The sequence below is a fragment of the Amblyomma mixtum genome, chromosome 4, assembly GCF_055824585.1.
Source record: "Amblyomma mixtum isolate Tamu chromosome 4, ASM5582458v1, whole genome shotgun sequence".
NCBI classification, from domain to species: Eukaryota; Metazoa; Arthropoda; class Arachnida; order Ixodida; family Ixodidae; genus Amblyomma; species Amblyomma mixtum.
The window spans coordinates 99,626,045-99,651,814 of NC_143015.1; the positions used below are offsets into that span (position 1 = coordinate 99,626,045).

A 25,770-nucleotide genomic window follows, 5' to 3' on the forward strand; every position below is an offset into this window, starting at 1 on the left:
ATGGACTGATCACCTTTACCGTAATTACCATCAGTTCATTGCCAGTTCAATAATTGCAGCAGCGTCGTTTTATTTCCCGTGTGTCCCAAGCACACCAGGGTTAAGATAGCCAAAGTTTACTCAATAAGCGAAGGTAATTGGCCCAGTATTGGAAACATAATGGCAAAGGCTGGTTCTACAAAGGAACAGAGTGAAACCATCCATTTGTAATATTGCGCCTGTTCCCAATTGGACCTGAGCTGCATGGTCTCTTGCAGCCATTTTAATTACTGAAGTCTTAATTCCAAAGTGAGAGTAAGTGGAGGCTCCATGCGTGCTGTCCTTGAATGATTCATACGCAGCTGAATATAATAGATGCGGCATGCCTCCGTGGGAAATAAATCATCGGGCATCTATTGCGTTTCCACACGATGAAATACAGCGTTCGCCGAAGGAGCCTGCGGAGACGTCAGTAACTTTTCTTATTCTGATCTTAGGCTCACCTACATCATCGTCAATGCGACGCAAGCATGATGCCAGCAGGGTTCAGTGGAACGCCGGGAACAATTTTCAATTTTATTATATACTGCCACGAGCAATGAACACGTCTTTCGCAGCCAAATACTGTCCATAAGGCCAAGTAAATTAATTTTACTAGCATGAAAATTCAGACGGAGGTGTCCTGAGTGTCCATTCAAGAGAGATACAGATGCTCACCAGATGCTCCTTGGAATTTCTCGCACGGACAAGCGGCTCGCCTACTGCTGCAAGAAGCCTCCATGGGAGTCCATTGCAGTCGCAAGTCGGCCGGGCGTTGGTCGTCTGGTCATCAGTCAGCTGTCTCCATGACAACGAAGCAACGACGTTTGTCTCTCATGTCCTGCGAGAGGACCACAAATCATGGAAAGTTCATACCCAACAATTCTGGATAAAAGCATGTTTGAACTGAAAACCTTCGATGAACGCATTTTTTCATATAATGTAGGATTTTATCACATCAGTCGATACGTCCACAGTTCACGCGGCGACGGCAGTCTTGCTCTTTTTTTCTATTAACGTTCTTGCTATTGTCAAAAGGATTCGCCATTGTTTTTATGGTGGTATTAACTGTTCGATGGGATATATGTTAATTCATTGAAAGAAAGGAGAAAGGTTTGGCTACGTATCAGAAGAATGGACCATTACAATCTGTATTTACATAACAGTATCTAACAATCTTCATTTTCAATGTTCTTTCAGAGAACGTTAGAGATGTGGCTTTGAAAGGCTCTAATCTTATCAGTGACCAGGCAACGCACTGCACAAGAATGCTTTTACCAGTATTTGCACGTAGGTTGACGCAGGTCATTGCACGCAATGTGAATAGGAGGAAATCCTCAGTCCTGGAGGACTGAATTTAGCACTTCGTATGAGTGAGATTTCTTGTAACCGAAAAAAGAAAAATTGTGGAAACCATTCGCTTCATTGCTGTCGGTTGTTCCAGTGCTATTTGCAACCGGTGATGAGAAAATACGGTACAAATTGCACATGATTCCTCGCGGTGTCAATCTCTGTGCCAGACACTTCCACACGGCTTAGCCGAAAATTGTGTTCGTGCTACGCACCGAAGGAGGGTATCTTTTGACCGCTGGGTTTTTCAAAGATACATCAATAGCATCGTGCATTGACTTTCCTCGCCATTAAATATGTTAAGCTTGATCCTCCGGACATGAAATTTAGATATCGAAGACGTTTTTCTGGATGTGTACTGTGCGCGGATGGTGGTTTGTTCGAATCGGTTAACAGAAAGCCAAGAAGAAAACTTGGAGGACACTTTAGCTTCGCCTTTAAGAGTGGAACGCGACAGCGTTCCCCGCTGTAGACACCCTGGCGACAGCTCTGGGCCAGAAGGAACGATATTGCTCGTTCGGTGCCTTGTGAGTTCCTTGGCCTTGCCGTTGGTTTTGTTTTGAGGAAAGGATATGATGCGGTAACAGTCTCACTCATCTTGGTGGACACCCGAGCCGCGCATGATACGATTTTTTTTTAACACAGCCCCAGATCACAGGTGGCCGGTTCACTATACGCGAATCTCTGCGGCGAGCTAGGCTCCCACAACTGGTAAATGTATGCTGCACGAAACGTTGAATTACATGACACCATCCGAAACATTCTGCGGCAAACTGTTGGCATGATAAGATTTCTTTTTTTAAGGCCCGGTGCCGACAACTACGACGTCGACGGCTTTTCGACCGAATGAGCTGTTTGCGCTGTCGCCTATAAATCCCGCTGGCTACACCAACCTAATTACGCATAATCATGACATACTCCTCACAACGGTACGCAAGGTGCCTATCCCGGTAGTTAATATTAACAATCGAATCATTTAAAGGCTGCTCGGCGACGTTTCGCCTTATCCATCTGATGTCTGTTTGAAAAACATCTGGGGTCTGAAAATCGAAATCCGGCGGCCATGTTATTTAGCTCAGATTAGCTCAGTTTCCTGTGCTGTGGAGCAAGCGAGAATAGACCTTTCTTTTTCCTTTTTACCCAACTAAACAACTGCGCAAGAAATGAGAGTCCTGATGCTGCCTTACGCATACGTCAGCTAGGCAGGCTGCGCTGGGTGTGTGGAGTGTTTCAGTTCCAAATATAAAGTCCGAACCAACCAGCTGAACATTTTGATAGAACATGAAGCACAAGCCACGAGATGAAGAGAACTGCACGAAGAGATGAGTTCCCACAAATCAGAAATGGTCTATGGGTGTCGCCAAAGCGACTCAGGCTATGGTTTGGTTTTTATGGGGTTTAACGTCCCCAAGCGACTCAGGCTATGAGAGACGCTGTAGTGAAGGGCTCCGGAAATTTCGATCACCTGGGATTCTTTAACGTGCACTGACATCGCACAGTACACGGGCCTCTAGAATTTCTCCTGCAATAAAATTCAACCGCCGCGGTCGGGATCGAACCCGCGTCTTTCGGGTCAGCAGCCGAGCACCATAAGCACTGAGCCACCGCGGTGGCGACTCAGGCTATGAAGGACGCCGTAGTGCAGGGCTCCGGAAATTTTTAGACCACCTTATACCTAACTGGCTTAAAGTTACTCTTCTTACGGCAGTGCAAGAAGTTTAGCTACTCTTCTTATGGCAGTCGAACTTAGGGTAAGTGCAAAATTACTTAGTCTCCAAGAAGCAGCGTAACCTTACCCCAAAAAGGTGTCAACTCAGCGACAAAAGAGTTACTCCCCAAAAAGACTAAGATCACACCTTTTATTTTTTTGCGATGTGCTCCTCAAGGCGCTCTCGTTCCCTCCTCCTCCGCTTTCCTCTTCTGCACTGCCGTAGTCGGAGACAGCCAGCGGCGCCGGATAAGCTCCATAGTTGCCCTCGATGGCGAGCAGAGGGAAGACTCCGGTCTCGGCGGGGGCATGCTGGGTCCCACTCTCTAGTTCGGCCGCACTGCGCGCAATGCGGTACGTGGCGGGCAGTTTCGAAGAGGTAACTACAGCTGCGGCGTGGAATTGAGGAAATCTGGTATTCTAGCAAGGCAGGATGGTACCAGAGATTGTTTAAAAAGGGAATCCGAGTTAACCCTTACAAAAAAAGTTTTAGGCAGTCTATAGAGTGTCTATAGACTTCTGTCTATAAAGTCTATTGACTGTCTATAGACAAGTCTATAGGCAATAACAATGCCATAGACCGTCTATCGACAATCTATAGATTTATGGCCATACAGTTTTAGTAGACTTTTGTCTATAGACAGTCTACAGACTATGAATAGACAAAACGCAATGTCTATAGGAAGTCAATACAGTCATTAAGAAGTCTGTAGACTCTCTATAGACCATTTTTATAAAGGAGTTACTCTTAAATACATCATCTTTTGCAGCTAATCTGCAAAGAAACTCGGCGCCTTGAGAACAGTCGGTGCACTCGTGTGGTGGTTCTCTTCTGTCCCATTCCTTTTGCGCTGTGTTCCGTCATATTAGCCAGAATGTCTTGCAACATGAGTAGCATATTCCTGTTCAATCTTGTGACCCGGACACACTACTTTTCAATTATTTTCCAACAATCAGGATCACTTATTTCGAGCTGCGGTTGCGTATTCGACAATGACAGCTTCTCGTTTACCTCGAAATCAAGTGCGAGAAGCCGCCTTTCATGGCTGATAAATTCAGTAATAAAAAAGATGCAAAGTTAAGCTGTGCGTTATTACGCGATAACCTACACAGCTAGTTAGGTCGAAAAGCCAACGGAGTAGTGAGGCCCGCATTTCGAATATTATCGGGAAGCTGCGTAAAAAAAATCGTCTCATGCCAACCATTTTCCGCAGAATGTTCCGGATGATGTTATACGATTCAGCATTTCATGGTGCACAAACTTTGCATCTTAGAGCCCAGCTCACGCCAGGGATTTGAACCGGTGACCTATGTTCGAGGACTCCGTAAAAAAAGTATCGTGGCAATTCGGGGTTCACTTCACGTCACTTCACTTCACTTTATTTTCCTTAAAGACCCTTTTCTAGGGTGTTACATAAGGGGTGGGGTTTACAAAATGCAGGAATCAACAGTGCTTGAAAATGATGATGAACATGTTATGGCAGCAATATTATGGGGAAGGCCGTTCCAGTCAGCTGCTGCACGAGAAAAAAATGAGTTGGCAAAAACAGTGGTACGGCCACGTGGACGCAAAACTTGAAGAGAATGACCGATGCGATGGGACCTGCGTTGTGGAAGTGCGCAAATGTATGGTTCTTGTTTTAGTGGTGAATAAAAGAACTTGTGAAACAGGACAAGACTGGCTATGCGACGGCGACTAGAAAGATTAGCTAGACCTGACTGAGATTTGAGGGATGATATGCTCACGTCGTACGAGTATGAGGAGTGAATGAATCTGATAGCCCTGTTTTGAACAGCTTCGATAGCGTGTGTTAAATATTCTTGATGAGGGCTCCAGATGGGTGATGCGTATTCAAGTTTAGTTCTAACGAATGAGATGCACGCTTGTAGTCTTACGTGTTGTGGGGCTTCCCGTGGGTGACGTTTTAAGAAACCTAGTGTTTTATTAGCAGATGATATCAGGTTAGTCACGTGCAAACGCCAAGATAAATCATTAGAAATGGTGACTCCTAAGTATTTATATGACTGGACGAGGTCAACTGGGTTATTGCAAACTGTGTATTTGAAAACAAGAGGATTTCGACGGCGGTGAAAGGACATGCACTTGCATTTGTTAGAGTTGAGCATCATCATCCACTGGGAGCACCAGTCTTGCACATGGCGCAGGTCTGCCTGAAGGGATTCTTGGTCAGAATGGTTAGTCACTGAGCGATAAATGACGGAATCATCGGCGAACAAGCGGATGTGACAAGAGACATGCTTGGGTAAATCATTAATGTATATGAGGAATAACAAAGGACCGAGAACAGAACCCTGTGGGACGCCAGAGGTTACAGGAAGCGGGTTGGAAAGTTGGTTATTAATGACGACGGACTGAGAGCGATGCGTGAGGAAAGCTTTAATCCATGCAATTATGTTCGGATGTAGGTTCAGCTGGGAGAGTTTAAGAAGCAAGCGTTGATGAGGTACTTTGTCGAAAGCCTTAGCGAAATCTAGGAAAATGGAGTCAGTTTGTTGGTTAGTATCAAGGTTGGCGTGAATATCATGTAGAAAAATGGCTAGTTGTGTTTCGCAGGAGAACCCCTTGCGAAATCCATGCTGTGATGGATGGAAGAAATTATTTGAATCCAAAAATTGCATGATTTGAGAGTAAATGACATGTTCCATGATTTTGCACGGTACACTTATGAATGAAATGGGGCGATATTTAAGAGGTGAATCAGTACTACCTGATTTGTGGACGGGAACGACCTTCCCCACTTCCCAGTCGTCTGGAATGGTACCTTCGGAGAGTGATTGCGAGAACAATGAACAAAAAATGCTGCAACAGAGTGATTTAGTGTTTTTCAGGACCTTTGAATTGATTTCATCTATGCCGGAGGCCGAGGAATTGTTAATTTTGTCGATTATGCACGAAATTCCATTACTGTTGAAGGTTATCGCGTCCATGCCTGTGGTGATTATAAGAGGTAATCTAAAACACGGTGCTTCGGATTCGTTAGTAAAAACGGAAGAAAACGCAGTGTTAAACGCGTTTGCACATTCGATATCAGTCATCCTTTCACCAGAATTGTTAGTGAGGGTTGGAAGACGTGCTTCCTTCGGGTTTATCAATTTCCAGAACTTCTTGGGGTTATCGGTTATCATTTTTGGCAGATCAACTTCGTAGAATGAACGCTTCGCACTTCTAATCGCCGCCAAGTACGTGTGTTCGGTTTCGTAGTATTTATCCCAAGCCTGCTGGCTTGCTTGACGCTTAGCTGTACGAAATACGCGTTTTTTCTTATTTTCAAGCTTTTTCAGAGCTTTTCTAAACCAGGGTTTTTGATTATTTTTTCGAAAACTTCGTGTCGGAATATATTTATTGATCAATTATCAATTCAGAAAACTTATGTTTCAATAGCACCCAGTTGTCGTTTACACTTCTACTATGAAGATCCGTTTGAAACGTCGATATAAAGTTAGCTAGTTCGGTGTTAATTGCGTCATAGTTTCCCTTATTGTAGAGGCTAATAGTTTTCTGAGTAGTTTGTCTTATTACAGGTGAGAAGTTAAAACTGGCATGGATTACTTTATGATCGCTGATTTCCCTGAGACACGTAATGAATTCTAGGCTGTCTGGATTGGTGGTCAGTATAAGGTCGAGTGTGTTAGCCGTTTCCCCTGCGACACGTGTTGGTTCGGAGATTAGTTGGGTTAAATTAAAATTAAGGCAAACGTCTATAAATTCTTTTGACTCTTCTTGACTGGCTATAGGCTGAGACTGGTTATGCCAGTCGATATTGGGATAGTTGAAATCCCCAAACAGGAGGATGTGTGCTTTAGGGTGCTTGGAAACCATGTTATTTAAAATATTATGAAGTTTGCGAGGAAAGTCAGGATTGCTGCGAGGTGGTCTATAACACACACCAATTAATATTGTCAATGGGGATGCACGGCATATGATCCATAGAATTTCTAAGTCTGAAGTGACTTCAATGCTAGAACAAGATAACTGCTCATGGACTGCAATCAGAACTCTAGTGATTGATGACTGATTGGTGTGTAATAGGCAATGACGAGGTGATCATCATGTGTATCTTTTCTTAAGGACGCCTAGGCGCGGCATTGCATAGGGGCATTGCATGATATCATGGTAATTAAATTGATTAATTAAAGAAATGAAAAAATCGAACAAAGGGGGGTTCAAAGGTGTCAAAATGCTCACAATAAAAAGCCAATGCTTGATTATGCTAATAAAGAAAATTTAGAGTGCATAATTGATCAAAACTGCTCAGAACAGAAAGCCGAACCCACTACGCTATCGCGCCATAGCTTTAACGTGGTGCTTAAGTGTCCTCTCCAATTTTTTCCTCCATCCCGAGTAGAAATTGCTCTGGAGAGCAAGCATTTCGCATACCTTATCTCCTATATATAGAATTTACTTTTGGTGTAGCAGTCTCGCTTGAACTCCGATTTCCACTTTATTTCTGCGTGCGCTTTCGCGAGCAAAGTGAAATAGCCGGTCCCCTTTTCTTATATGTACAGAACACCCGGGAGCACAACAGACCTCATAGCTTGATCTCTGACTGCTGCGTCATACAAACAACATCAGGTTTAAGGAGGTTTAACGTCCCAAAGCGACTCAGGCTATGAGAGACGCCGTAGTGGAGGGCTCCGGAAAATTCGACCACCCGGGGTTCTTTATCGTGCACTGATATCGCACTGTCAACCAAAGGGGCATGGCCCGATGGAGGGTTTGCCTGTTTCCTCCTTGTTTTTGCATGTGCTGATCATTATCCCGCCGCCTCCAACCGACTAGAAGTGCCTCGGTACACATCGCACCTTCTGCACCACTATCACTAGTCGCATGTTTTGTCCACCAAAACACTTGCGCCGATGTCGCAGGCCAAGAAAGCTGACAGGCGAGTGTTAAAACCTGCCGAACCACATCAAAATTTGCCGAGCGCCTCTTCACAACCTTTCCCAGTAAGGCAGCGGTATTAGGCGGTCTTGCGGGCAAGCGAGCACGTGAAGATCTTTTCGCTGCCTTTTGTTCAGTTTACTATTTGTCTTACCTTAATGCCAGAAAGACATACTCCTCCCCTCTCAAATCTCAAATTCTTTGCGCGAGCTGACCAGCGCCGGATAATTACCGACGCCCTGAAGCGGATAGCCCTCCAAGAGCTGTCCTTTGCCCTTCAAGGGCAGTCCCCTAAGGGTTGCCTCTTCCTAAGTAATAAGAGGGGGGGGCCTTGTCCTTCTCTGCATTGCTGAACAAAATGTTTTCACCCCTAACCACTATGAATATCCCGGCGCCAAACATAACCTATATGCGTCTGTGAGCAAAGAACTTGTGGCTGCGTGATGCCAACGAAAGTCTGCTTTTTTTGCCTCAGTAATGGTTAATATTTCTTCCTTTTCTTATTGGCTGTGCTTTCGTATAGAAACCACTGGTGTCCTATAGTTGGTTTCGTACAGTTTTGTATAGGGTATAAAATTTCGTATAAGTTTTCGTATAGTTGCGGTTTCTATACGAAACCACAACTGGGAGAAAAAGGCTCTTTTCGTTGTCGTCCCGAAGCTATCTCCGTAAAATTCGTCACACGTCTTTTTGAGCAACCATGTCCTATAGATTTTCTGTAAGGTAAGCTGGCACCAGCTTACCTCTGGGAGGTCGGTCTTCGCCCCATCCGTGCTGTAAGGACGAGGCGGGTCTGGCTGTCGGCGGCCTGCCTAACGCCCACGTGACGAACACACTGCAGGGACAAAAGGTAAATGCTCGCTCACCCACACTAAAGGTACTTCTGCTGCTCTGTTTGCCTATACTCTACAAGAAAGTCCGTGCCATGCACTTTAGTGACGTGCTCGGTTGGAAGTGTCCAGAAGACCTCGAACGCGAGAAACATCTCTTGACACCCTTTGCAAAAAATTCTGGTGAAGGGCTTGTACGCCCGGCAACCACTGACTTCCGAGATTGGGTAGCCAATGAATTGCAGTTTACTTCCCTCCTTGTTTACTTTCCTCACAAGAACGAGATTTGGCCACCCTTGTGTAGATGCCATAAGGGTAACGGAGTGGATTCCAAGAGAAGGCAACTATAGCAGGGGGTGGCGGAAGGTTAGGTGGGTGGATGAGATCAAGAAGTTTGTGGAGATACGGTGGCTGCTGCTGTCAAAGGACAGGATTAATTGGAGAGACGTGGGAGAGGCCTTTGCCCTGCCGTGGGCATAGTCAAGCTGATGATTGTTCTTCTGGTGTTTCCGGTGACAGTGTTCTTGGCGGCGTTCAAATTTATAGTTGCAGCAGACTAACCCTGCAGCAAGCATTTTGTTTGGGAAGCCTGAGTGCGCACCTGATGCAGTGCAATGTGGTCATTAAAAGACCTTGGATATTTGCGAGGGTTATTCAGTGATTTGCATACTCCACTTGTTTCTCTTGTGTCAAATGGAGGAACTTTCCTTTAACTTGACTGAGACACCTATGCTTCAGAAATGATGTTATGTCAGGCAGCCGAATAAATATGCCGTGGATAGTTGTTGGCTTGTGTGTGAAGTAAGCCTCGCAAATCAAAAGCTACAATCAGAGAATGCGTTTTTTTTGGAGCTGGACCATAAGCACTATGTTCGAACCACGACTCGCACTGTTAGTTTTGTATCATAACCAAGACGCAAAGCCTATACGCAAGGAATACGTTCATTGCAGCTGAAGTGAAATAAATGCGCTTAAGTAAACATCGAAGGGCAGTTTCCTTTTTACAGAACAGAAGTTACCGCAGAAAAGACTGGACACTCCGGTGGCTCAGTGGTTATAGTGGTCGGCTGCTGACCCGAAAAACGCGGGTTCGATCATGGCCGCTGTGGTCGCATTTCGATTAAGGAAAAATGCTAGCGGCCCGTGTAGTGTGCGATGTGTAGTGGGTGTTAAAGAACCTCAGGTGGTCGAAATTTCATGAAAGGCGCCTCTCATAGCTTGACCAGCATACGGACGTTAAACTCCACAAACAGAAAACACGACCGCCCGTACGTGCAGCAGGTTTTCCCGCACAGCGACTTTGCATGTTTTCAGGGTGATGTACCCAGCACAAAGGAGCAATGGCCCTGCCTCACTGTCACACTATATCGATACATTTTACGCACATCATCCAGGCCAGGGCACAATGATTCACATGTCTCTGTAAGACACAATGACTAAGCCGCAACTAACTTTTACTATTTTTACACCCCAGCAAAATTTAACCTATATAACTACTGCCCCAATACAGAAAACATCAGCATTCGAGTCGACCTCCAGGTGACGTTAATCTGGGTTTTAGAGGTACGACTTGAGAGAGTGGTTCTTCTGCATACTTAAAGTGAGCTGTGTGCTCCGCTTAGTAAAGGCGCTGTCGATGTAACTACTGAACGCGGGCTATAGGATGACGGCATCGTTTTATTTCAATTATGCCGCTGAAAAAGGCTCCAAGAACTCTTATGTACGCCAGATATGCCTTTGCATGCAGGACACTTGATTTTTGCTGACTAACCAATTCAGCTCGCATTCAAGCGAAAACCCCTGAAAACCTACGGTTTGGCGCTGATGTAGCAATTATAATCAGACTTCTATTTATTCGTTGTTGATAGTTCTTTCTACGCGGTTCTTCTCACACTTGCTTCCTAACAAACACAGCACCTTACTTCTTGCCCCAATACCACGCTGGCGAAGAATACAGGGCAGTGGATACATACACTGCTATGGTCATAATAGTTCCTCACCTCCGAAAGGTCTCTCACTTCATCCACGCAGTAAGGAGGGGGAGGGTCTGGCTGTCGGCGGAGCGCTTGTACCCACATGACGAATGCACTCCAGATTAAAATGGAAACCGCAGTAGCTTGTTCAGTGTCGGTAGATGCTTGGCCGCCGGTTCTTGTGGCTTTAAGGGAGCGGAACAATGGGAGTGAATTAACTGCTTATGAAGGCAAAGAAAAACATGTTCAGAGCAAACCTAGCATCAAGAAAAGTCTCAAGGCATGGTAGGAAAGTGTCAGGAATAGAACTGCTGAGAGCTATGCTATGGCTCATGGCATAGCCGAAAACAACAGAGCATGCGTTACCTTTTTAAAGTGTTCATTGAGACGAGCGTAGTAGCTAAGCTGCTTTTGGAGTGAAGGGACCACTGATAATGTATTGAAGTTGGCCTATATAGTAGACTGACCATAGCATTTCAATGAAAAAGCAATCACTCATTGACAACAGACGTCTTGGAAGCTAGCAAAAAACCACAGAGCAAAAAAAAAAAAACAGGTATCAGCGTTACCGGCCGATTTTTTATTAACCGTAGATCTCAGAGCCGATGCCACATCACCCCCATTGTAATGCCTACGAGTTCGGTTTGGTTTGGTTTATGGGGTTTAGCATTCCAAAGCAACTCAGGCTATGAGAGACGCCACAGTGAAGGGCTCCGGAAATTTCGACAACCTGGGGTTCTTTAACCTGCACTGACATCGCACAGTACATGGGCCTCTAGAATTTCGCCTCCATCGAAATTCGACCGGCGCGGCCGGTATCGACCGCATCTTTCAGGTCAGCTGTCGAGCACCAAAACGATTGAGCCACCACAACGGTGAAAAAAAAAACGAACAGGTCTTTTCTAGGGGCCACTCAGCGAGACCACTAGGCTATCGCCGCAATGCCTACCAGGACTGTGATAAAAAGTGAAAACGGTGGCAGTGCATGCTTTTTGATGACGTCGTCAAGAGTTTGAATGGGCTAGCGCAAAATGTTTTGAATTTTCATGCCAATAAATTCGGGTTTTCCTGTCGGACAAACGTCAAAATGCTCCGAAAGACCCATAGAACCAGTTTTTACTGTGAATAGTAACTAGATATGGAGTCGCATCCTGTCCACATATTCTGGTGCGAACGATTTTCGACTCCTCAGTAATTCATGCAAATGTACTCTGATCAGACAAATCGTTGCAATTATGAGTAGCACACTGCCGGACTCTCACCGCCCTGTCACTCCTCCGTTTGGGATATAGCTTTAAGAGCGTTTGCTCTCAATACTTACGTTTGTAGAGGAGGCGTCTGTCGGCACTGAACGTCAATTTGACCAAGACAGTAACCACATCATTACACTATATCACATAGCAAAAGTGGGCTTGTAGCGCCTCAATTAATGCCTATACTTTAGATCCGAAATATATGTGCCAGTATAGCGGCCATAGAAGTGGGAGCTTCCCCTGGAACACCATTTGCATAACATTTGGCGGCCACCCGTTTGACGGAGAATGTTCGAAAGGGTATGAAATAATTGGCGTGCTCCTGAGGATCACATTACTAATTGAGATGAAGCATAAAATCATCATCATCATAATCATCATCAGCAGCAGCAGCCTGACTAAACCTGCTGTAGGGCAAAGGCCTCTCCCATGTCTCTACAATTAATCTTGTCCTTTGCCAGTTGCTGCCACCGTATCCTCGCAAATTTCTTAACCCTTTCGGCCCTGGATTTTTTATTTCGGCCGTAGATTTTTTTCTCCGCGTTTTTACGATTTCTAAGGCCCCATAACCACGCAGTAAAAATTTAAAGCTTGTGGTGCAAGTATTAATCGATTTACAGGTATGGTGCCAAAATCGGACATCAGGGCTCAATGGGTGTAAAATGCTACTGGGACCGTTTTGGTAAACGTAACCGACAAGAAAGAAATTATCGAAAAAATTTCTTATTTTGCAGTGTGGAGACCTATAAAGAAGCTTTTTTCACTTTGTAAGGGTTAGATAATCTCGCAGTTTCCACAAAAAACTTCGCCCGCTCCGGTTTCCTTGCGTTTTGTATCATACATCCGCGTTCTTGTGCCTGCCAGGTTTGTGTTCCAGCTTGTGTAAGTCACGTCAACAGCTCACATGTTCAAAACTTGCGTAGCCTTCCTGGAAGGCACCTGTGTTCAAGATAAAGGCTTTCCTCGAATCTGTAACGCCCTCTTCTATCGAGCTTCACGAAGCACTTCCGTAGCGCCCAGCGCGAAGGCCGGCAAATCTAAGTTCTAAGCTTGCACGCGGCACATTGCATCTCTCTTGCGCTTGTTTTCAAACCAGCTATTTGCTATACCTGTTTGCTACAGAAGAATTCATAAAGTGGAACATAATCTCGTCGTGTCTGTGTCTTGACCGAATGCTGTTCCCTTCAGGTGACAGGAAATTCCCTCTCATCCACAGGCTTATGACTTCAGGATATCTCCCGGCCGGGGAGAAAGCAGAAGCTGATTACCAGCACATCAAATGCGCTTTCTCAAGAAAACACAGCCAAACACGCTGCATTGATCCGAGCGTCGAGGCCGCTCCACACGTGCTGCACGAGCGGCGGAGCGCGAGTTTCAGTGTAAATACCCCGGTCGCTGTGTCGATGCTCACAGCTCACAGGAGGAGGAGAGAGGTAAAAAAAGGAATAAAAGCGCAAGGTCACGCGTGCATTTGTTCTCGCTATTCCTTTGGTCCGGTTGCTGTTCGCTGACATCCGCATGGTCATTTCCAGGCTCAATCCGAATATTCACCATGTATGATAGCGAAAATTTCCACTTTCCAATTCATCAGAAAGCAAATTTTAAGATTTTGTCCATTTTCTGTAATGAGCATTCATGTCAGCAGTCCGAAAAGGCCGTTAGTATAGGTGCATCTGCCAAAATACTAGCAGATTCTATTTTACAAAGATGACCTATCATCACTCAATGGCCACCGCTGGCAACCGTTGAGCCCTGATGGTGTCAAAATCGCACATGTCAAAAATGTGTTCAAACGCAGCGTCTACGCATTCAGTAATATTTACGACTGAGATGTGAGCTTGGATAGCCGTTTCACACAACATATAAAAATCCGAGCGCAGAAGAACAAATGGTTAGTGAGATAAAAATGCACAAATTTGCTACACCTCGACTTCTTCACTTCATGCCTCCAATGATGCTACTTCTTCTTCCTTAGACCGCACAGCTCAATGGAAGTCCGTGAACAGCGATGTCGATAGCAGCAGGGATCCCTAAGAAACTGTTGTATTAAAATTAATAGTATTTTCTTCTGTTACTGAGGCGTGAGCGTAATATTTGTGTTGTGGTGTCAATTGACACCGCCAGGGCCGAAAGGGTTAATCTGATCCACCCACGTAACTTTCTGCCGCCCACTGCTACGCTTGCCTTCTCTTGGAATCCACTCCGTTGCCCTTAAGGACCAGCGGTTATAATTCCTTTTATTACATGCCCTGTCCAAGCCCATTTTTTCCTCCTGATTTCGACTACGATGTCATTAACCAGCGTTTTCTACCTCACCCATTCCACCTGCTTCCGATCTCTTAACGTTACACCTATCATTTTTCTTTCCATAGCTCGTTGCTTTGTCCTTAACTTACGCTGAACCCTCTTTGTTTGCCTCCACGTTTCTGCCCCAAAGGGGAGTACCGGTAAGATATAGCTGTTGTATACTTTAGTCTTGATGTATATTGGTAAATTGCCGTTCATGATCTGAGAGAACCTGCCATTAGCGCTCTACCCCAAACTTATTCTACTAGTTATTTCCTCTCATGATCCGGATCAGCGGTCACTACCTGCCCTAAGTAGACATTCTCTTACTACTTCCAGCACTGCGCTACCAATTGCCAAGTGCTGTTCCTTTGCTAGACTGGTGGGTTTGGTTTTCTGGAGAGGGTATCTATGGATATACTGATTTCAATGTAGATAGCTTGCGATATGCGAAAAGGTTGGTAGGGTTCTGAATCATCTTTTCCGAGATTTCTGGGTATGGAAGAGGGACAAGATTCTTCCTTCCATTACGATCGCTACGAAAAATGCCAACACAGATCAGCCTTGCCTTCGAGTATTGCACAGCGGTTGCCTTTCACAGGTTTGCTGGTTGTTTTCAAAACTTTCTAAGATACTTTTACAGAAATATCAAAAGGTAACAATCCATTCTTCAGATACTTTTACAGAAATATCAAAAGGTAACAATCCATTGTTCTGATATGTAGCAACATTTTTCTTTTAAACTTTTTCCATTGATGCGTTGAACATTTAAGGCTCCCATAGAAAACCAATAGTGAATACGTTTGAGGATAGCAAAAAGATAAATAGAAAAAATTCAAAACTGCCGCCGGGGGATCTCTGGGTGTATTGATTGTTGTAGTTAAATCTTACATTATCTTAAAAAAATCGTATTCATAAAAGGTTTCCTGCTCAAAAATTCTTTTGTCCAGTATTGTTGGGTTTGTAATATATTGCAGTGTTCTAAAGATAAAGACACTGCTTTCACTAAGATAGGAGGTTTTGTCACCAGAATGATGCGGTGTGGCCATGACCACCCGGTTACACAAGCATATTCGTGTTTCGAGGAAGGTTTTGGCAGCTCGGATCTCCGAAGCTAGGCTACTATCAGTATTCACTTGCAAACGATGGTGCCGAAGCCTTCTTCGGCCTTTGAGACCAGTGATGTGACAATTTCGATCAAATTTTCTGACATATAAATGTGCACCTTCATGACAAACAACAAAGCAAAAAGGAGCCGTGATCAGAGTCTCTTCACAACTGCTCACATAATTCAAAACTTCTGTCTACGTCTCATTTTGATGGCTGTTTCACTTCGCGGGAATCTTCCCTCTGGTTACCACTGATAACAATATGCGCCAGGGAGCAGGCCTCACAGAGTAGTCCTCGACATATCTTTACGTAGGTGCAATGGTGCAACCGTCGTTCCATGGTGCTGCGATAACGTCATTTTAAAGTGAAAGCCTTTCTTTGCCCACGAGTGGCGTTCATCCGGCAAGACAGGTCCATAGCCAATCCAACACTAGCCAGACAACAATCCATACATTGGCTAAACTGGCTCATGAGTGGTGTCCGCAAAAACAAAATAAAACGAAACAATTAAAACAAAGAAAATAAAAAAAACGATCAACACAAGCAATCGAAGGAGAAAAAGAAGAGAGGTATAGGCTTTCGCATTTTTGCTCCTAAGCAGACTTAAGTGCAATCGTGTAATTGTTTTGCACCTTGAAGTACGAATTACAGCCAAAGCAAGGAGGAGAGCGCCACTCCGCTACGTTGTTCTAGGGAGGCAAGGGCTTACCGTTCGCTTTCCTTGATGGCGGCTGGTGTGTACTCGTCACTCTGCGTGGACATGTTGTTCGATCTCCGCTGGCCTGAGCGACGCTGCGAAGCTCAGTTGGCGCTGTCGTCTCTGTTGGCCATCACCAGGTGGCGGGGTATGCTTGTGTTTTTTGGTGCCTCCGTTTCCATGACAATGAAGAAGCCGCGCCCATCGCCTTTGCTGCAACAGTGCCTGATATGCAGAGAAACGTATTGCTATTGAAAAGTGCCTCTGTATTGCATTATTTAATTGTCACAAACATGCGATGCCATGCAACCTGATGTGCAATACCAGCGCCTATCAAGAACTATTACCATTACAAGTAGCATAGCGTTATTTAGTTTGCACTTCCACTAACAATACGTGGTGAAACGCCGTCTTAAGTCTCTTTATTACAAAGCCGAGTTTCCACAAAGTGGCAACTGAACCACAAAGCGTGTAGCCTATTTTAAGCATACTGGACAATTTTACGTGCGGCACAATCAAGCACAGCACAGCAGCTAAATCACGTAAAGAACGCGGCACGCCTCATCGAGTCTTACATGTAAACATATACGTTGTGCTGAATCGTGCAGCCTTTAATTCAGCCGTGAACTTGTCGCATGACCGTCTCAGATGCTTAAACTCCACTGATGGCAACACAACACATTGCAGCCAAGATGTGATTCCGGCCGTGTTAAAGAGGACTAAATTATGTGAGAATGTGTCGCCTTCATTACAATCATTCTGAAACGACGTAAACAAGACCGTGGCTTGAAATTGCCTCTTACTAAATGTGGTGTCTCTGTGATATGAGTGACCTGCCAAATATGCTGGCTTGATATGATATGGGCAGCGCACAAAATAGCAGAATTATGATCCATCCTACCGATTGAGGTTTAGCCGCTGGCTTCAGAATTCTGGCCTCCAACCGCTCACTTAGTAGGCAGGTATCGGTTTATGGTTTATGGTTTATGGGGCTTAACGTGCCAAAGTAACTCCGGCTATGAGGGACTTTGTAGTGAACGTCTCCGTAAATTTCGACCACCTGGGGTTCTGTAACGGGCACTTTCATCGCACAGTACACGGGCCCCTAGAATGTCGCCCTCATCGAAATTCTCCGGTACTCTGGTAATGGCAGCGTTAACACTGTACACAGTATGCTAATAGTGTGTAATTACATGGTGATTTTTTCACTGCCTGATATTTTCAGGCAAGCACAAATTTGGCAGTGGGTGAGAGCACAAACGCAGGTAATGACATCCTAGTCGATATCAAGAGGAAGAAATGGGCTTGGGTAGGGCATGTAATGCGAAGGCAACCGGTGGTCCTTATGGGTAGCAGAGGGGATTCCAAGAGAAGGCAAGCGTAGCAGGGTCCGGCAGAAAGTTAGGTGGGCGGACGAGATTAAGACGTTTGCGGGAATACAGTGACGGCAACTGACAAAGGACAGGGTTAATTGGAGAGACATGGGAAAGGCCTTTGCCCTGCAGTGGGGGTAAGGCTGGTGATGACGATGATGACGAATTTGGGATGTGCAAGCCATAAAATACACCTCGCCTCTTTAAAAAAAAAAAGAATTAGCTTCCCGTTCGCGAGTTTACTGGGGCTGTACACGGCCGCATTGTTGTATACGATACCCAATTTTGCAAGCTTGTGAAAAGACACAGGACGACAGAACTTGGCAGGACAAATAGTACACGAGTTAAATATGTGACAGTACTTCAAAAGGTTTTGTGCAAAAAGATGTGGTGATTTTGGGGTGTTTAAAGTGACATAATTCTTATGATTGTACCCTCACAATTATTTGCTTCTTGTTTTCTGCCTTTAGTCAGTGTTGTAGAAATCGATGTTGACTGCCGCTGAGGAGCTACGTTGTTCCGTGAAGAAACCTAGTCGTGAGTAGCGCTTATCTTTTAAAATTGGCTATACCATACAAACTAGCCCGACACAGCTTTGGTAGTTACATACATATTAATACAAAAAATTCCTTTTTTTTTTTCGCCGTGGTGGCTCAGTGGTTATGGCGCTCGGCTGATGACCCGAAAGACGCGGTTTTGATCTCGGCCGCTGCGGTCGAATTTCGATGGAGGTGAAATTCCAGACTCCCGTGTACCGTGGGACGTTAGTGCACGGTAAAGAACCCCAATTGGTCGAAATTTCCGGAACCCTTCACTATGGCGTCCCTCATAGCCTGAGTCGCTTTGGGACGTTGTACCTTCATAAACCAAACAGAACTAATGCACTGATTTTGCAGTGTTACTGATTTGTAGATGCCCAAGTTTTCTACCGCGTCACGCTTGTGGCGAAATTGCAAATAAAATTCGCAAGGTCCTTTCTCTGCTCTTCTCTTCGTTTTTTTCTAATGCCAAGCACGCCTGTGTGTGCAGCGATTGCGGTGCACTGTCATACAGTCACACTAAGGGAATGTCTTCGTCAGCTGCTCAGGTGCGTGGTGACGATGGACGAGCTAAGGTTTTACGCTATGTGTGAACTGCTATCCATGTTTGACATCAGCATTTCCTGAGAAGTAGCCCTACGGCTTCACAGCAGCATAGGTAGCATAATCACCAAAAATTTTCAGGTCAAGGAGTTGAAATGCGAAGATGGCAGCGCTGCTGTATCGCGCATAAAATGTGCGAATCCCCTAATGTCACAAAGTTTTTCACTCGGAATGGAGATTGTTATTCCTAAGATGATGCTAAAAAAGAAATACAGGTGTCACCACGGCCAGCCACTTTCATAAGGGAACGCTATTGCTTCGAGAGAGGTTTTGGCAGCTCGGATCTCTGAGGCTAGGTTACATGAGTTTCTACTAGGGAAAGGGCACAACGCAGCTTCTTTCGCTCTTTGAGTACAGTAATGGAAAAATTTTGATCCAGTTTTCTTGGAAATGCATGTCTTCCTGCTGGACAAACATCAACAAATCAAGAAAGATACGTGATCAGTGTCTCTTCAAAACTGCTCACAGAATATCAAACTACCGTCGGCATCCCACTTGGACGACTGTTCAACTTATCGGGAATCGTCCCCTCTGGCTACCACTGATTGCACTATGCGCCAGGGAGCAGGCTTCACAGAATAGTACTCGACAGCTCCTTACTTAGGTGCAACGGTGCAACCATCGTTACACGGTGGTGCAATAACAAGTTATTTTGCTCCCGGAAGTACTGTTCCGTTCTTGCCAAAGCAACAAGGAGAGCGCGTCGGCTCTCAGCTACGTTTGTCTAGAGAGACACGTGCTCACCATTTGCTTTCTTTTGGTACAGCAAATATTGAGCTACCGGTCGGCGCGGACATGTTATTAGAGCGTCGTCGTTCTGAGCGACACCATTTCGCATCAAACCCTAATAGTGTTCACACCTTTCCTGGCAAAGTACCAGCTATCGGGGTACGCTTGGGATACTTTAGCCTCCGAGGGTTGTTTCCATGACAATAAAAAAGTTGTGCCCATCGCCTGCGCTGCAAGAGTGCCTGATACGCTAGGAAACCTTAAAAGTGCCTCTATTACTTTATGTGGTTGTAAAAAGTATACGATACAATGTAACCTGATGTTTGGTACCTTTTTCTATCGAAAGCAGTTGCCATTCAAGGTATAGTTTATGGGAGGTTTAAGATGCAAAAGTAACTCAGGCTATGTGGTACACCGCGGTGGAGGGCTCCGTATATTTCGATCACTTGGGGCTCCTTAATATGAGTAGCATAACGTTACTTGATATGCGTACTAACATTATGGAGTGGTATCTGAACAACAAAGCGTGCAGACTATTTTGCAAAGAGCAAGGTGGTCGGCAGCTGCAGCGGCGGAGCTGGCACGCACCACGAAATTAGAGCGGCAACGATTTTTGGCACGGACCTGTCCTTTGGCTGCTCTACCCAGCCTTCGCACAAGGTCACCTACAAATAAAGCTGTTGCATCTTGGTGGAGGTTGCAGAATTTCATCCTGCAGCTGCGCACCAGTACCTTCGCTAGCACCACGCCATCCAAGGTCAACCACTCCATCAGCTGGCGTCCGCTGTCTGCTGTAAAGGAGACCGGGCCTTTTTACGTGCGGCACACCACAGGAAGAGGTAACGAAAAGGACACGCCGCATCGCGTTTGACATATAAATTATGCATTGGGCTGAATTAAGCCTCCTTTGACCAAGCCGTGATGTAATTCAGGCCTTGTCAAAGAGGCCTAAATGACACTTGAATGTGGCGACTGAAATAACATCATTCTCAGACGGCGTAAACGAGACCTTGTTTGTCACCGTTGGACACGAACAGGTTCCGCGTGCTGCGCAAAACACAAAGTTCGCATGCTTGCAGAATACCGCTCAAGTGAAGAAAGGTGCGTTGAAATATTTAGGTTTATGGTTTATGGGGGCTTAACACCCCAAGGCGACTCGGACTGAGGTACTCCTTAGTGAAGGGCTCCGGAAATTTCGATCACCTTGGGTTCTTCAACATGCACTAACATCGCACAGTATATTTGCGGAAGGACAATCAGAATGAAAATAACATTCTTTGAGTACAAAAAAAAAGATACCGCTGAGGATTTATTACCTTGCGGAGTATATCAAAACTTCACTGTGTTTTCCGAGGGTTATATTCAAGCCCTAGGACCACTGCCATAATAAGATTTGTTCAGCGCTCGCCTATTTCCACTGATGACGAGGAAACGCGTCGGCCAGTCCCATCCCTAACTTGTGCGTCAGTCGTGCTCACCGATTCCTGCTGTAAGTATGCCTTCAGTCTTGCTGACGCGGCTTTCCTTACACCCACGTGAGGAATTCACTCAATGCTTTCCGCTGCAGGCTGCAGTGGCTGTTCCATCCTTGCCTGCGCCGCTGGCGTTGTTGGTTCTGGACAGAAAGACAAAAGCAAAAGTTTGTTTGTCCCAGTAGCCCAAATATAAAAGCGCTTCGTGCCGCAGTGAGGCCAATCCTGCATGATGTATGATATAATGACCCGCATGGAGCGTTTTGCGAACGTGCATATACACACTGCATGTAGGAGGCACCTCTGAAGCCCGAGCACCATATTTTCAGTTGTCTTCCCCGGAGGGTAGGTAACTCGAAAGCGGTGATATGTCTTCCAGGGGAAGGAAAGAATGCATGTTCTTTGATGGTTTAGACGGACAATGCGTTGTAGGGAACATTATGTGGTTTGAGTCAACTGGCATTGAATATATGGTATGCTACAGTTTATCGCAATGCTAGTCCAGAAGCCGCGTTGGCTCTGCTGAGCTGCTGACCCGAAGGACGTTAGTTCGATCTCGGCCGCGGCGGTCGAATTTCGATGGAGGCGAAATTCTAGAGGCCCGTGCACTGTGCGATGTCAGTGTACATTAAAGAACCCCAGGTGGTCGAAATTTGCAGAGCCGTTCACTACGGCGTCCCTCATAGCCTGAGTCGATTTGGGACGTTACACCCCACAAACGAAACAAAACCAAGCAACGCTAGTCCGACACTTTCTCGTGGGGAAGATATGCAAAGCCATCTATTTTTCTTAAGTGACTTGAACTCCGATGATGGCCACGTGTGTCGTCGTACTCCTAAACAAGCAGACGACAAAAGGCTGTCCAGACGCAGTGGTGACTCTTATGTTTAACATCATTTCACAACCCTGCCTGACAGCAATCTTCTGAACCTGTCGAGGACCAAAACAGTAGCCGGTCGTCACACGGAGTCTCAACGTTTCTCTATGACTACTGTCAACTTGATGTTGGTTTATGGTTTATGGGGTTTAACGTCCCAAAGCGACTAAGGCTATGAGAGACGCCGTAGTGGAGGGCTCCGGAAATTTCGACCACCTGGGGTTCTTTAACGTGCACTGACATCGCACAGTACACGGGCCTCTAGAATTTCTCCTCCAAAGAAATTATAGCCACCGCGGCCGGGATCGAACCCGCGTCTTTTGGGTCAGCAGCCGAGCACCATAACCGCTGAGCCACCGCGGCGGCCTCTTGAGCAGCGTCAAAGGCTATCCTTTAGAGTAGGTACTCGCAAGCAGGCCCACAATAGTCGACTGCCGTCTCGTCTTTCTCTACGCGAAGCCCGTGCGTGTCACTACAAGAAGGCGTGCGTGTCGCAGTATTGTGCAGTATTACAAGGCTGCTTGGGGTCATTACTGTAGCGTGTAGGAATGAATGCGCCCTTGTAGGAATGAAGGTGTGCCCTTGTAGCAAGGTACCATGTATCACTCTTGATATTGGAAGGTCCCTCACGTCATATTACTAGCCAAGGAGTAGCAGCAACCTTGTCTACGAATTGAGTGGTTAAAGCTGAGCGGTCGGGCTAGACCAATTATTTCACAGAAAAAATAGCAGCGAACTCGCATATATATTTCAGACCATGATGCTGAAATCGTGGTAGCCAGTATGTACGCAAGCAATTTTGCAGACCCTCTATCAAATAAGTGCTAAAGTCTGATGCTATTCGTCCACATAATTTCGATTTTAGACAGTTTTCTATGAATACTTAGCATACCGTCAAATTCGATGCTCTAAAGGTTTAATGCAAGTGTTCCAACAAGGGAGTGCAGCCTTGCTGTGCTGAGAACCTTCTCAGAATCTGTCTTGACTGGAAGCATCCTTTTAAAGCTTAACATTTTTGTAGGTTGAGCTGGCATGTAAGCAGATCATCCCTCGCTCTGTCGAACAGAGCGCCGCTCGCTGGAGTTCTAAACTTAAGCTCCGCCTTACGGGGTAGTGCTAGCATAGTGGATTAATTCCCATATATGCAGAAGGTCATCCTCTACTTCAAATTCGTAGACCCCTGGGAGTTCTCGATACGCGCGGCTCTTTGTGCAGTGCGATATATGACAAAAAAAAAACCACTTCACTGTATTTATCACCAAGTAATGGTTTGACTGCTGTTCCGGAGTGTAGTGCTCTCAGTATGCTTTGAGTGCTGCAGTGCCGATAATAATGCTCTTTAAGCTCTCGCTTATTATCAGCGCACCGTGAAGAAAACAGCTCCTTCCCATTTCCCTAGCACTGCCTTTCTTTTAACACACGTGCAGTTTTCAAGAGAACGTACTGACCACATGGGCTCACCCGACTCCCTACCGCCATGTGCTATATTTACTACCCTTTGGAAAACAGTACTGACGACAATCCAGTTTGTGTGGTACTGCGCATATAAATTTCGTCCACTACATATCAACAAGGTTCATCCTTATATCCCCTTTGTTTTCCGACCAATCGTTTTTGCCACTGTCAACTACCCACCTGCACTATCGAAACATTCATCCACATCGTGTGCTTTAGACTGTGGCGTGTTTCACCAGCTTGTACGGTGTCAAACTGCGCCAGCGCTCTGCGCAATATGAAGACAGGCGGATATGAACAGAAGAGGAGCGCTGTACATCGGCGACAGATTCGAACCAGTGCCAATCGTTGACGAAATATTTATTCCTCTATAGGTGCCATTATGGCACGGCCGAACATTTTGTGCCCATCAACCAGCAGTCACACCTCTCCTTGAAACAGCAATAACGTCATCAGAGATCAAATATTTGATTTCATTTGATTTCCGGGGGTTTAATGTCTCAAAGAGACTCAGGCTATGAGGGACACCGCAGTGAAGGGCTGCAGAAATTTCGCCCACCTGGGGTTTTTTAACGTCCACTTTTTCGCCTCCATCAAAATCCGACCGCTGCGGCTGGGATCGAACCCATGTCTTTCGGGTCAGCAGCCGAGTGCCATAACCACCGAGCCACCGCGGTGCCTAGAGAGGTCAAAGACGCGACCTCATGCGCGGTACGCCATATTTGTACGGAGAGCCAGATACTCACCACCGTCGGTTGGCTGAGTAGGCGCGCGGGCTGCCGTGGAACCACGCCTGGACATGTTGTTCGTGCAGTGCAATGTGGAGGCGATGGAGCTGCGCGCCGGGCTCTTTGCGCGAGAATGCCGTAGACGTGGAAGGCGCACCGAGCGCCACGGAGATCCATCGCGCGTCTCTGCTGGCTGTTTCCACGACAACCAAAAAGCGGCATCCACAACCGCACCTGCAAGTGGGAAGGAATGTCAACACCTTTGTTAGACAGTAATATCTCCGCGCTGATGATTAGTGAAGAGCTCAAAAAGAGAAAACATTTCCGAGTGTTTTATGTGCTATACGTGTGAGATATGCGCCTGGGAAGGGGGGAAGGGCATCTTTACTGGCAACAGTCGGCCGCGTAGGCGCTTACAGATTTTAAATGGTGGTGGTGACTTTATACAGATTTTAAGGGTGATAAGGATGGTAGCGGCACATGGGCTATGAGCGACGCCATATAAGAGGGCTAGAGATTAATTCGACACTGTGAAGAGCCCCCTTGCTACTGAGCCAATGCGGTGGGCATAGAAAAAACAGTACAAAGAGCAGGGGGCCCAAATTAACCGGGACCCTTCAATGATGGCGCCTATTTTCCTGTTCCTTCCTTGAAATGCACTTCTACCTTCATCCCTTGCGCAAAAGCCGCGGTTGAGGTGTCAGCCGAGAGGTGCATGGTTGCTTCGCGTTTTATTTTCTTGTACGCAGTTTATAGTTAATACAGAGACAAAAAAGCCAACAAACGAGAAAAAATCTTGACTGACAGACGCGACTATAACCCCACTCATACCTTGTAGCTCTTGCAGCCAAAGTTGTGCGCTTTCGCCCGACACTCTTAGCAAAGTCGCTAATGAGCGTAGCTCTAGTAACAACCAATCTTCGGCCATGAGGAATGCATCGGACCACATGGATTTGCTGGCCCGCTTTTCGGGTTTTAGTATTTGTTTACGGCGGTGGCAGAACTAGTCAACCAGCGTCGTCATCATCAGCAACAACAGCCAAGTAGGTTACGTGCACCGCAGGACAGCTGTCTGTTCCCAACCATAACCATGCAATCCTGCCTTGCAGCCCTGTGACCACCTAGTCTGGAAACATCCTGTGTTTTGTAATGAATTTGGGCATAAGCAAATACAGCCATCCCCTACCTAACGCAAGGTTTCCGAATTGTGTAAAATATCTAAAGGTTTAATAAAACAACTCATATGAAAGGTTTGGTTGGTATAAAACTGTTAAAAAGACAGGAAGAACCTAAGAAAGATGCGATTAGAGGTGTTGATTATGAGATTGCGAGCGAATTTTCCATAAGTGACGGGCTATTTCATGAACTTGAAGGCATATCATGAACTTTAAGGACAATCATGAACTTGAAAGATATATGAACTTGAAAAATATTATGAACTTGAAAGCCTATTATGAACTTCGAGCAATCTTTATGAGCGATGTTTATGCGTTAGATTGCTCGTTGTGGGCTTTTGTTGGTAATTTCAGGCTATTTGCATAAGTTGTGGCTCTCGCTTTATTATGTATTATAATCACCAAGTAATGGTAAAACTGCACTACTCTTGTTCTGCTCTCAGTGGGCTTAATGCTTTAGCGCAGATAATACTTCTCTTGATTTTATTGTTCATAATTTCCTCCAGAGTGACCAGGATAGCATAAAGCTCAGGCGCAAAAATCTATGCGTACTGTGGCAGACAGCTTTCCCCCAGTTCCCTCTCGCTACTGTGCTTTCAACATAAGTGCGGTTTTCAAGCGAGCGTACTCATCCGACTCCCTACCACACTGTGCTACATTTACCCTTTCGAAGGCAGCCCTGATGGCCATC

General features: G+C 45.7%; 1 long non-coding RNA gene across 2 annotated transcripts; it reads right to left on the minus strand.

Moving 5' to 3' along the window:
- Positions 1-10,402: 10,402 nt before the first annotated feature.
- Positions 10,403-24,124, minus strand: LOC149347583 (uncharacterized). Of its 2 annotated transcripts, XR_016292542.1 has the most exons (5): positions 23,923-24,124; positions 20,851-20,987; positions 20,105-20,163; positions 16,141-16,353; positions 10,403-10,967 (listed from the first exon to the last, which is right to left on the minus strand). It is a non-coding gene; the product is annotated as an uncharacterized LOC149347583 (long non-coding RNA). The 2 variants fall into 2 exon arrangements; XR_016292541.1 differs by having other exon boundaries at positions 16,141-20,163.
- Between the last annotated feature and the right edge of the window lie 1,646 nt (positions 24,125-25,770).